The 10,441-nt window shown below is 42.8% G+C and overlaps 1 long non-coding RNA gene across 1 annotated transcript; it reads left to right on the forward strand.

Annotated features, from left to right (window-relative positions):
- The first annotated feature begins 192 nt into the window (after positions 1–192).
- On the forward strand, positions 193–9,990 carry LOC145408461 (uncharacterized). The gene is made up of 3 exons (XR_013898924.1): positions 193–261; positions 4,239–4,282; positions 9,563–9,990. It is a non-coding gene; the product is annotated as an uncharacterized LOC145408461 (long non-coding RNA).
- The last annotated feature ends 451 nt before the right edge of the window (positions 9,991–10,441 follow it).

Here is a 10,441-nt window from a genome sequence, read left to right on the forward strand (position 1 = left end):
ACTCTCCCCAGCACTGCTCCATCCCACGCCTCCACAAATTTCAGCTTCTCCGCTCTCCCCCTCCTTCCTCAATCGCTCTCTCCCTTCCCCCCTTCGCTCCATCCCTCTCCTCCCTCTTCTTCTCCCTTCCACTCTCCCCTTCCATCCCCTTCTCTCCAAACAAGGTATATTACCCTTCTCAGCCATTTTCCACGCACACACTCCACGTATACTGCCAGCATGAGACCTCAGCTTATTCTCATCCTTATTGCATTCATCTTGGTGAGTTGGAGAATTTAAGTGTGAGTTTCGTATTTTGCCACCTTTAAATATTAACACTAAATGGATTTTGAAGTGTTTGGTAGCTGCATGAGTGAAGATAAATACATATACAAACACTTTTGTGCACAAGTTAAGGTAACGAGGGCTTATGAATATCCTTCCTTTTTTCTGCGGTACTGTATGGGTCAGTCAGAGTAACAAACTGCAGGGTGTGTGCACTTGTGCCTTACAGCCTCAGGTGTGTGCAAGAGGTGTATGCTTACTTATTTATCGTTTCGGATTTTGTCGTTGTTGGTGTTCCTGTTCTAAGGTGAATGATTTGGTTGAAACCTTTACTGTCTACACCTTTCAGGCCTGAATTCCTCACCAGTGGGGCTGATTTTGGGTACACACCTTCTTGGCATGACCCGAAGTAATCTCTTTTAACAATAATAAAACTGACTGAGCCTAGAAGAACCTGAGAGATCTGTTGTCAGAACTAAATCATGTACCGTATCTCGAAAAAACAATTTTGTGTGATAGGACATTTGGTTGTTACACGCCTTCTGACATTACACAAATCGGTCCCTGCTGGCCTGGCTCGATTCCATGGACGTGAAATGATGTGAGAGGACTAAACTGACACAAAAAGGTTTTGACCAATGGCACTAAGCTAACCCGAACTGACCTCACTGGCCATGATGGAACCTTAAGTGACAATAATGATCCTGACTGGACCTAATGAACGTAGTTGACCCTGAATGGTCCTGGATGGTCCTGACCTGACTTGTCACAAATAAATCTGAACTACTATTTATTGCTCTGTCTAAACTGGGCTGGTCGTGACGTGTCACCATGGATTTGAAGTGATCTAAATAAACCCAGTTGGATTTGAATGGAAGTAATTGGACCTGAATGGCTCTCAGCTAACCTGAGATGATCTGACCTACGATACCTGACTGGATTCTTAAATGAATCTGAACTGACCTTAATGGATAAAAATGTAAGAATACTTAAACAGATGTGATTGTCTCTGACACTGTCCGAATATGAGCCTAATAAAGTGACCTAGTAGTAGTGACTGTAATCCAATCCTTATCTAAATAAGAACTCTGTGAACTGCAAGCCAAAGCTGCCTTTTCCGTACCTCATCATCCTTGCTTCAGTCAAACGTCCTCTTCTGGGGAATAGGGAGAGGTTTTAGGGACGTATGTATAACAGGCCAGATCCACCGTCTGGTCATATCGGTGCCGCCACGTGAAGGTGTCCCTCTCCAACACCACCAAAAAAGAATGAAAACGAAAGTATATTTGTGATATGATGGTCTGACAGAGGCACTTCGTTGCTGTCTGACATGGGAAGTCCGGACATCTCTTTGTGCTAACCCGAGTGAGGCAATATTAGTCTGGGATTATACTGCACCTGGACTATATTCTCACCTGAGATTCCTCCCACCGAACCTGTCCTCCGTCCCGCTCAGTAATTCCATCTGCCTCACAATTGAGCCCTCCTGACTCATCAGAAGAGGCTGGATGACTCCGTCGCTGATGCCTGTCCAGGATACATCTCAGCACCCCATACTATTAAGCATATCATGGAAGACTGCATTGCACACAATCACCTGCGCCAACAACACAGTATACACTCCTTGAGAGCTCTGTGGGAAAGCCAGGTCTCGGACGTGGCCTTCCTTAGGGACTCGGGGCTGTTCGGCCAGACCGTCTAGGGGATAACTAGTACGAGTACTACTACTACCTCACCAATACCTATTACTTTACTGCCTTTTAACATATCTCTCCCACATACTCCCGCCCACATACATACTGTATGTATATACTGATACTTAGATAAATAGATAGATAGATACAGTACTTAGATATAAAGTATATGTAGATATGTATACATTAATGGTCAATAATACGGGCCATAATGTTATCCGCTTCTCCCCCCCCCCCACCCTTGCCACATACTGTACGTGCCTGGATCTGAAGGTGACAGACACGCCACTAAGGGGTTGTGGTGGGGGTGTCGGGGGTATTTGGTGGGTGTGTTGGGGGTGTTCTGGTGAGGAAGTGGTGTCTGCTTGGGGTGGGGGTAGGGGTATTTCTGTGTTGTGGTCTGATAGCTGGGAAAACCAAAGCAGCGACGGACGAACGGCTGCCTGTAGAGGTCATACGAGTACATTACACTCATCATAACATAAAGTGGGTGCAAGGCTGTATACATACATACACATGCATATATGCATACATACATACACATATAAAATGTGTGTGTGTGTGTGTGTGTGTGTGTGTGTGTGTGTGTGTGTGTGTGTGTGTGTGTGTGTGTGTGTGTGTGTGTGTGTGTGTGTGTGTGTGTGTGTGTGTGTGTGTGTGTGAGGATATTCTGTGAATATAGGAACTGAAGGATTAATGATTTGACTGAGGGTTTATCCTGATTTTATCTGTAACAGCTGTAACACGACACTTTCACATTGCTTCCATAAACCTGTCATATTTCGACGCAGGTAAAATCCCCACAAATCTTAATGTTACATCTCATCACCATTGCCCTCCCCCTCCACACCAAGCATCTCTCACAGCTCAACACTGTATTCAAACGGTTGCTATATAAAGGAAACAGTTGAACAGTAACATAATTTCTGTTTTGTGGGTAAAATTTATGTTTCGTGGATGTTTCCTTGACTCAATTTAACATCCCTAGTTTTGAACGAAGACAAAGCTGCCATTATGGATTGCTAGATGAAGGATAATTACGTGGTTGAAATTACAGGCAGCTTTTTGTGTGTATTAGTTTTATGATAGAGATGGAGGAGAGGGACAAGGGGGGTGATGGGTTGCATCTCACTCTCACTCTCTCTCCCTTCCTTCTCCCTCTCTCCCACTCTCTTCATCCTCCCCCCCCACCCTCTCTCCCTCCCCCTTCATCCCGTCCTTCCCATACCTTATTACCTTACATCTCTCTCTCTCTCTCTCTCTCTCTCTCTCTCTCTCTCTCTCTCTCTCTCCCTCTCTCTCTCTCTCTCTCTCTCTCTCTTTCTCTCTCTCTCTCCTTGGTTTTTGGTAGGTGGGGACGCCCACTGTTTTTCCTGCATATCTATCCTTGTCCTTAACTAGTAGAATAGCTTTGTTAGTTACAACCTTCCCTATACCAAACAGCCATGACAGGACCAACAGGTCTGTTGCTGTTTGCTGTCCTTTGTACTCCTTTGTACTTTTGTACTCAGCTGATATAGTCTGCAAAGGAGTGCAGAGGAAGCACATCGTGTAACAAATCAAATGTTTTCTGGTAACCACACAGCCCAATGGACACCTGGTGGTCTAGCAATTTAAGGCGCTCCAACCAAATGTGACCCAATAGAGTTTACATCTGAGGAAAGGTTGGGACCTATTGCTCATGTAATGCCACTCAGGGTGTAGTAACTGGTCACTCTTGTATTCAGTGTCGGGAGTAAATAGCTTAGTCCCGGGCACTGTGCTTATGGGGTAATATAGGACTGGATGATACACAGACGGAGATTTTTCCTCTTGGTGTTGGTGTTTTCATTCTTCTTACTGACGCTCGTGGTGTTGGATGGTTTAATTCAGCTTATAAAAGACTTTTCTCCCTCGAAGGGGGTCAGATGCAGCCTACATCAACACCTTCAGGCCTTCACCAATAAGGGTCCTTCCTAAGTTGAATAAAATTGTAAATTAGGAAAAATATTAATACCGGTACTATGTCACTGGACTGAATTTGGAGATCATTATAATTATTATTATTATAATTATTATTACTAATAGTAGTAGCAGTAGTAGTAGTAATAGAAGTAGTAGTAGTAGTACAGTAGTAGTAGTTGTATAGAAGTTGGTGTTTTGTTGGTAGTGGTGGTGGTAGTGGTGGTGGCTGTGTTGTATCTATATATTTAATTATTCAATTAATTACTTCATGTTGTTATTCTCCTATCTGTCCACTTTTGAAACAACGGCATTAATGTGTTCCCTCTCTCCTTGCAGGGTATGGCCCAGGCGGGTCGTCCCCCACTCATCATCGACCCCCCGTAAGTCAGTCAGTCGTCAGCAGGAACAAACACTTTACCACAACTTAAATGTCCTTGGGATGTATCTACAAACATTCTTCAGCCTAAGTAGTGTATGAGTTTGCTTATCCATATACTTGTCCTCAGTCTTATAGGTACAGTATAGTATGTTTGTTTTCATACGACAAAGATCTTTCACCCATTTTCAGCTCAGAAAAGCTACTCTAGAAACATCCACTAAATTTCCATACGCTTTACAACGATGTGCGTGGATAGGCTGTATCTTTGATAACTTCCGAGATAACTTCATTTTGAGGATGAGTTTGGCGCATGTTGGCATTTGTCAGAAGTATTGTGGAGATTTTTGAGAAATTTCACTTATGTATTGCCTGTTTTTATTTTTCTCTTTTTCTTTTCCATCTATTTTATAAGCTTTCCAGCGATGTGCTTAGGTCCACTGTAGCCTTAACAGTGTCCGAAAAAATCATTTTTTGATGTTTGGAGTTAAATTTACATTTTTTTTCTTTTTTTTTTTTAGCGGTGGGGAAATGTCAGAAGCGTAACTTAAATAACGAGTATTATTCTTCACAAGCTTTTCCAAGATGTACTTATATTCTCGATAACTTTAATAATGTTCGAAATAGCACCTTTTGCGTGACGTGAGTAGTATAGCTGAAACTTTCCCTTCTTTACTAGTATTTTCGTTCCCTTCGCTCGCTCCGACAAGATGATCTCCCAAGTTTTACACACAGGGGTTCAGAACTAACAAAGCAAGATTCCAATCTTTTCATCTCGCTTGAATATTGCTGGTTAAGTAGGAAGATTTTGATTCTGATGCATTTTCGGAATGTCAAAGAACTGCTGACCGGAACTATACATTATTGCACGATGTATAAGTGTGAGTTGAGGGCTTTTGGCGGGATGTCACTGCTGGGATGTCAGGCGGCTTTAATCTGTCTATAATATGATGTCTCTTTCTCTGCTTGTTTATGTATGTATGTATGTACAGTATGTATGTGTGTATGTATGTATGTTTTTTTTTCTATGTGTCCGACTCTGGGCATAGGCTTCACAGCCTGCTATCAAGGCCCAGTAGTCCTCCTATATATATATATATATATATATATATGTTCGTATATATACGAATATATATACGAATATATATATATATATATATATATATATATATATATATATATATATATATATATATATATATATATATATATATATATATATATATATATATATATATACGAATATGTATGTACAGTATGTATGTATGTCGAGTATGTATATATGTATGTATGTATTTATCTACGAGTATGTATGTATGTATCTTCCAGTGTATATGTATGCACTTATGTATGTAGCCTCTCTCTCTCTCTCTCTCTCTCTCTCTCTCTCTCTCTCTCTCTCTCTCTTATCCACTCCTCTTTTCTTCCCAATCACAAACGTAGGACTCCAGGGCTAGGCTACAATGTCACTTATATTTATGGTGGTGCCAATCATCCCAGAGCTAAGGATATTCATCATCATCATCATCGTTTTTCGTCCTTCTGTTCCCATATTCAAACTGGGGTTGGACGTGCGATGGCTTTTCTCCACTGCTTCCTATCCTGGATTAAATCTTCTCCAATACCCAGTCTTTCCATATCTTGCGTTACAACACATTTCCAGGTCTTCTTATGTCTTCCTGGCGGTCGACGTCCCACCACCTCCAGTTCCTCTGCTATTCCCACACAGCTCCCTTCCTCACTCCTTCTCACGTGACCAAACTATCTAAGCCGCCTCTGCTTCAAGATGATATCGAGATCCTTCACTCCGCATCTTCTGGTTACCTGCTCACTCAAAACTGTGTCCTCCCATCTCACTCCCGCCATGTATCTAAACATTCTACGATCAGTACTCCTCAGAACATTCATCAGTCTATCTGTCAAAGCCCATGTTTTAGCACCATGTATCAGTACTGGTCTAATGCAGGCCTCATATATTTTACTTCTGTGTCTCAGTGGTATGTATTTGTTGACCAGTAGGCTAGCTATTTCCTTGCATTTTAACCATGCTGACGCCACTCTTCTTCTAACTGATCTCTCCACCCCTGCTTCACAGGCCAGTACATCTCCTAGATAGCAGAACTGCTGCACCTCCTGTAGTGTGCCCCCATTCACCTCTAGCTCATCCTCTGCTCCATCTCCCTCCGACTTTCTTCTTATGCAGGCTGGGCAGCGGAAATTTTGCACTCCTGAACACCTTCTACGGCACTATTTATTACACTCCGTGCACAACACTGAGTTCACTCCAACTCCTCTGCCACAGCATCCACATGGCCATTTTCCTGACTGAATTCTTTCTACTGGTTTCTTGCCTGTCATCATTACCTCTGTCTTATCCATATTTATTTTCATTCCCCTCTTCTCCATTCCATTTGTCCATCTATTAAACATTTCCACCACTTCTTCCTTAGGCTCCGCTGTCAGCACTAGGTCATCAACATGCAGCAATTCCCACGGGCCTTCCCCCCTACATTCCCGTTTTGCCTCCTCCATTACTGTGTTGAACAGCAATGGACTGAGTGCTGAACCTTGATGTACCCAACCCCTATTCCAAAATTTCCAAGCATTTCCTCCTCTGTTGAAACTTCTCCTGCAACTGTCTCATGATGAATATTGCATCTATTGTGGATTTACCTGCGCAAAATCCAACCTGTCGGTTATCTGTCTTCACTATCTGCTTCAGCCTTCCTTCCAGCACCTTTTCGAATCTCTTCATTCCATGCTCCAACAGTCTGACCCCTAATTACTATCTACGCAGAAGGGCATCTCCTTTGCCTTTATAAATTGGCGTTGTCCAGCTATCTCTCCAGTCCTCATGTGGCTGTCCTCCTATTATGATGTTATTAAAAATCCTTGTGAATAATTTTACGCCAGTACTTCGCCTTTTTTATCAGATCAGCTGTTATACCTGTTGGGCTTGGAGCTTTCCCAGTCTTCATTTCCTTTAAGACCATCTCCACTTCAACTTCTGCTATCGCTGCAACTGGCTCCTCAACTTTTCCCATCTCTTCTATCTCATAATTATTTTCTTCATTTACCAGCTCCTCAAAGTACCTCTTCCATCTTTCCAGTATTTCTGCCTCGTCAGTTTTTACTTCCCCATTTTCATCCTTTACAAATTTAGCTCCCACCACATCTTTCCTCTCCTTCCTCATCTGTTTTGCAATTTTAAACATTTTTGTCCGTCCTTGTGCACTCTCCAGATCTGTACTCCAACTTTCCCAGGCCACCCTTTTGGTTCTGACCACTTCTCTCTTTGCCTGTCATTTCTTTTCTTTGTATTCTCTTCTGTCCTCTTCCCTTCTAGTTCTCTGCCATAATTTAAATGCTCTTTTCTTCGCACTTATCGCCTGCTTCACCTCCTCGCACCACGACCACATCTCTCTTTTCTCCTGTGACCTGTTGTTTCTCCACAGATTTCCCTCGCAGCCTCTGTTATATTATTCCTGAAGTGTTTCCAATCACCTCTCTGTCTCTCATTTCTTCTCTTAAAATTCTCTTCAAAATGCAGTCTTATCTCCTCATTCTTCGATTTCCACTCCTTTACTCTTTCAACACCCTTTCTCTTCTTTCTTCGTTTTTTATTTTCCACTCTCAAATCTATAGCCAAGAGTCTATGTTGTGGTAGACATGCTTCACCTGGTATAACTTGATAATCTTTCACTTAAATAACTTGCTTCTTTCTCATCAGCATAAAATCAGTTTGAGTTTCTACTCCTCCACTTTTCTAAGTTATCAACTTCTCTCTTTCCATTTTGAACGTTGTGTTTATAATTTTCAAATCCTTACCCTGGCAGAACTCCAGTATCTTCTCTCCCTCTCTATATGTCTCTCCAAAGCCGAAGACTCCCATAACTTCCTCATACCCTCTCCGATCAGTACCGATGTGTCCATTCAAGTTTCTAGCAATGATCATATACCTCAGAGTCCGGTACTCCTGCTGCATCATCAGGTTTTCCCCAGAATGCCTCTTTTTCGTCATCTGATCTACCAATCTGTGGCGCATATGCCAAAAAAATATGCCAGACCTTTCCCGCCACTACAATCTTAACTTTCACCAACCTTGGAGACATTCTCTCCTCTTCTATCACATCCTCGACTAACTCCTCCCTCATCAACATCCCACACCTCCGGTTCCTTCCCTCTCCTCTGACCACCAGAACTTGTACCTCTCCTTACCCCCACCAAACATTCTGCATCCCGTTCCCTTACACTGCACCTCCTGTACGCAGCACAAGTCATCTGCTCTCCTTCCCAACATCTCCTACCTCTCCACTTCTTCCTACCATCGTTCCAACATTTACAGTGCACACCCGCAACGCACCTCCTCTTCTAGCATGATCAGTATACCCGGTGATTCTTAGCACCCCCTGCCTACTCAAAGGCTGCCTGGGACTGGGGGCTTTTCTATGACTGGAATAGTCATCATAGTTGATTGGGCCATTTGGTTTTGCTGCTACGGATGGCCTTCCTGACAGGCAAAACCACAGTTTTAAGAGGTGGGTATAGCCTTTACCTTGTTAGGTATAACCTGCAAGTCAGCAGGTGGTTTGAATTTAGAGTTTCCATTCTCCTAGCCATTGCCTGAAGAGGCCTAACCTGCAAGGCAACAGATGGTTTGAAATAGAGTTTTCCTTCTTCTAACCTTTGCCTAAAGAGGCATGCTGTACAAGGCAGCAGAAGCTCATCTGCCCTTTGAGTGGTTTCTTTTATTGTCCACCTGGGTGTCCAATGCACCCTCCTCACTGGTGTAGACCAATGTACACCAGTGAGGGGAATCGGTTTAGTCGCCGGCAACCCGACCATGAGGCTGGTTGTACTGGGTTACATGGTACCAGTAGCAAGGCTACTGCCTCGACCAGACATATCCAAACTAAGCATATAAAAATACGCAATTGCTGAATGCTGTAAGGAGTGTTCTAATGTTTGTTGTAATTTCTGAGTGCTTTAAGGCGAATGTTTAAAAGCGTCTGTAGAGCCAGGATTCCGTGGGCGTGAATGGTGGGGGGATATGAGTGTTGTTAATGGGCACACTATGGTTATTATGTATTTTTATTGATTTTTTTTTCTCTCTGGCCCTCCAAACCCTACCTGACCCAGCTTGTGAGTGGGAAGGGTCAGGATGATGATGATGATGATGATGATGATGATGATGAAACTGAGGATGAGGAGGATGAGAATGTTCTCTCCAGGCCAATTTCTGAATGCTATTTGGAGATTGTTTCAATGCGTTTCTTCTTCCCAGGTATTGTCCGTGTCCCGACCCTAACTCCTTTGGAATCCTGTGCGTCTGGTACTACGACCAGTGCCAATGCGACAGTGAGTGTTCCGACCAAGATCCCAAGTACCGATGCTGTCTGGTGGCTGGGTGTGGCAAGGAGTGCATGCAAGTTTGTTAAAGTGGGGTATGATGACCCGCCAATGAGAAAGTATCCATGGTATTGAAACTATTCATGTCACAGATATGGGACTATTATATCTAAAAGCACTCATGTACACCCTGTCTATGCTGCATGTTGTCTATGGATACCATGGTGAAATTTTGAATTAGAAACAGGGGGGAGCTGTTAACCCCATGGGTGGGGCAAAACGCCCTTTGAGAAGGCCTTTTACCCCATGTTTTAAATTCTATATTTTGATTCAAGGAGATGGGTAAAAAATAAAGTAACTTCAACAAAATAAAGTTTTACTGACTCCCTTCCCCCCCCCCCACAAAAAAAAAAATCATATCCATCTTGGCTGAAAATGCAAATAAGCAACAGAATAACATACCATAATTATTGACGAAAGTTAATAAAGATTAATCTTAAGACAATCAATTGAGAAGGCAAGTTATTCTTATTCAAGGAAAATCTACCCGTGTTTAGCTTGCAGGTGAGGCGCCTTAATTTCGACAAGTAACAGCAAAACCCCAAAATGAACAAGAGAGAAACCTGTGCTGTGATTAGGTTTATGCAAAACAGGGTTACAATCCTCCCAGAGAAATTCATGAAGCCATGATCATTACATTTGATGTGGACTTTCCTTGACTTTCCTTGCTATACCGCCGTAAAGAAGTGGGCTGCTGATTTCAAGCAGGGCAGGGAGAGCACCGAAGATGATCCACGCCGAAAATCATCGACTA

The sequence above is a fragment of the Coenobita brevimanus genome, chromosome 77 (assembly GCF_032717465.1).
Source record: "Coenobita brevimanus isolate Jiangsu-jjx chromosome 77, ASM3271746v2, whole genome shotgun sequence".
In the NCBI taxonomy this organism is placed as follows: Eukaryota; Metazoa; Arthropoda; class Malacostraca; order Decapoda; family Coenobitidae; genus Coenobita; species Coenobita brevimanus.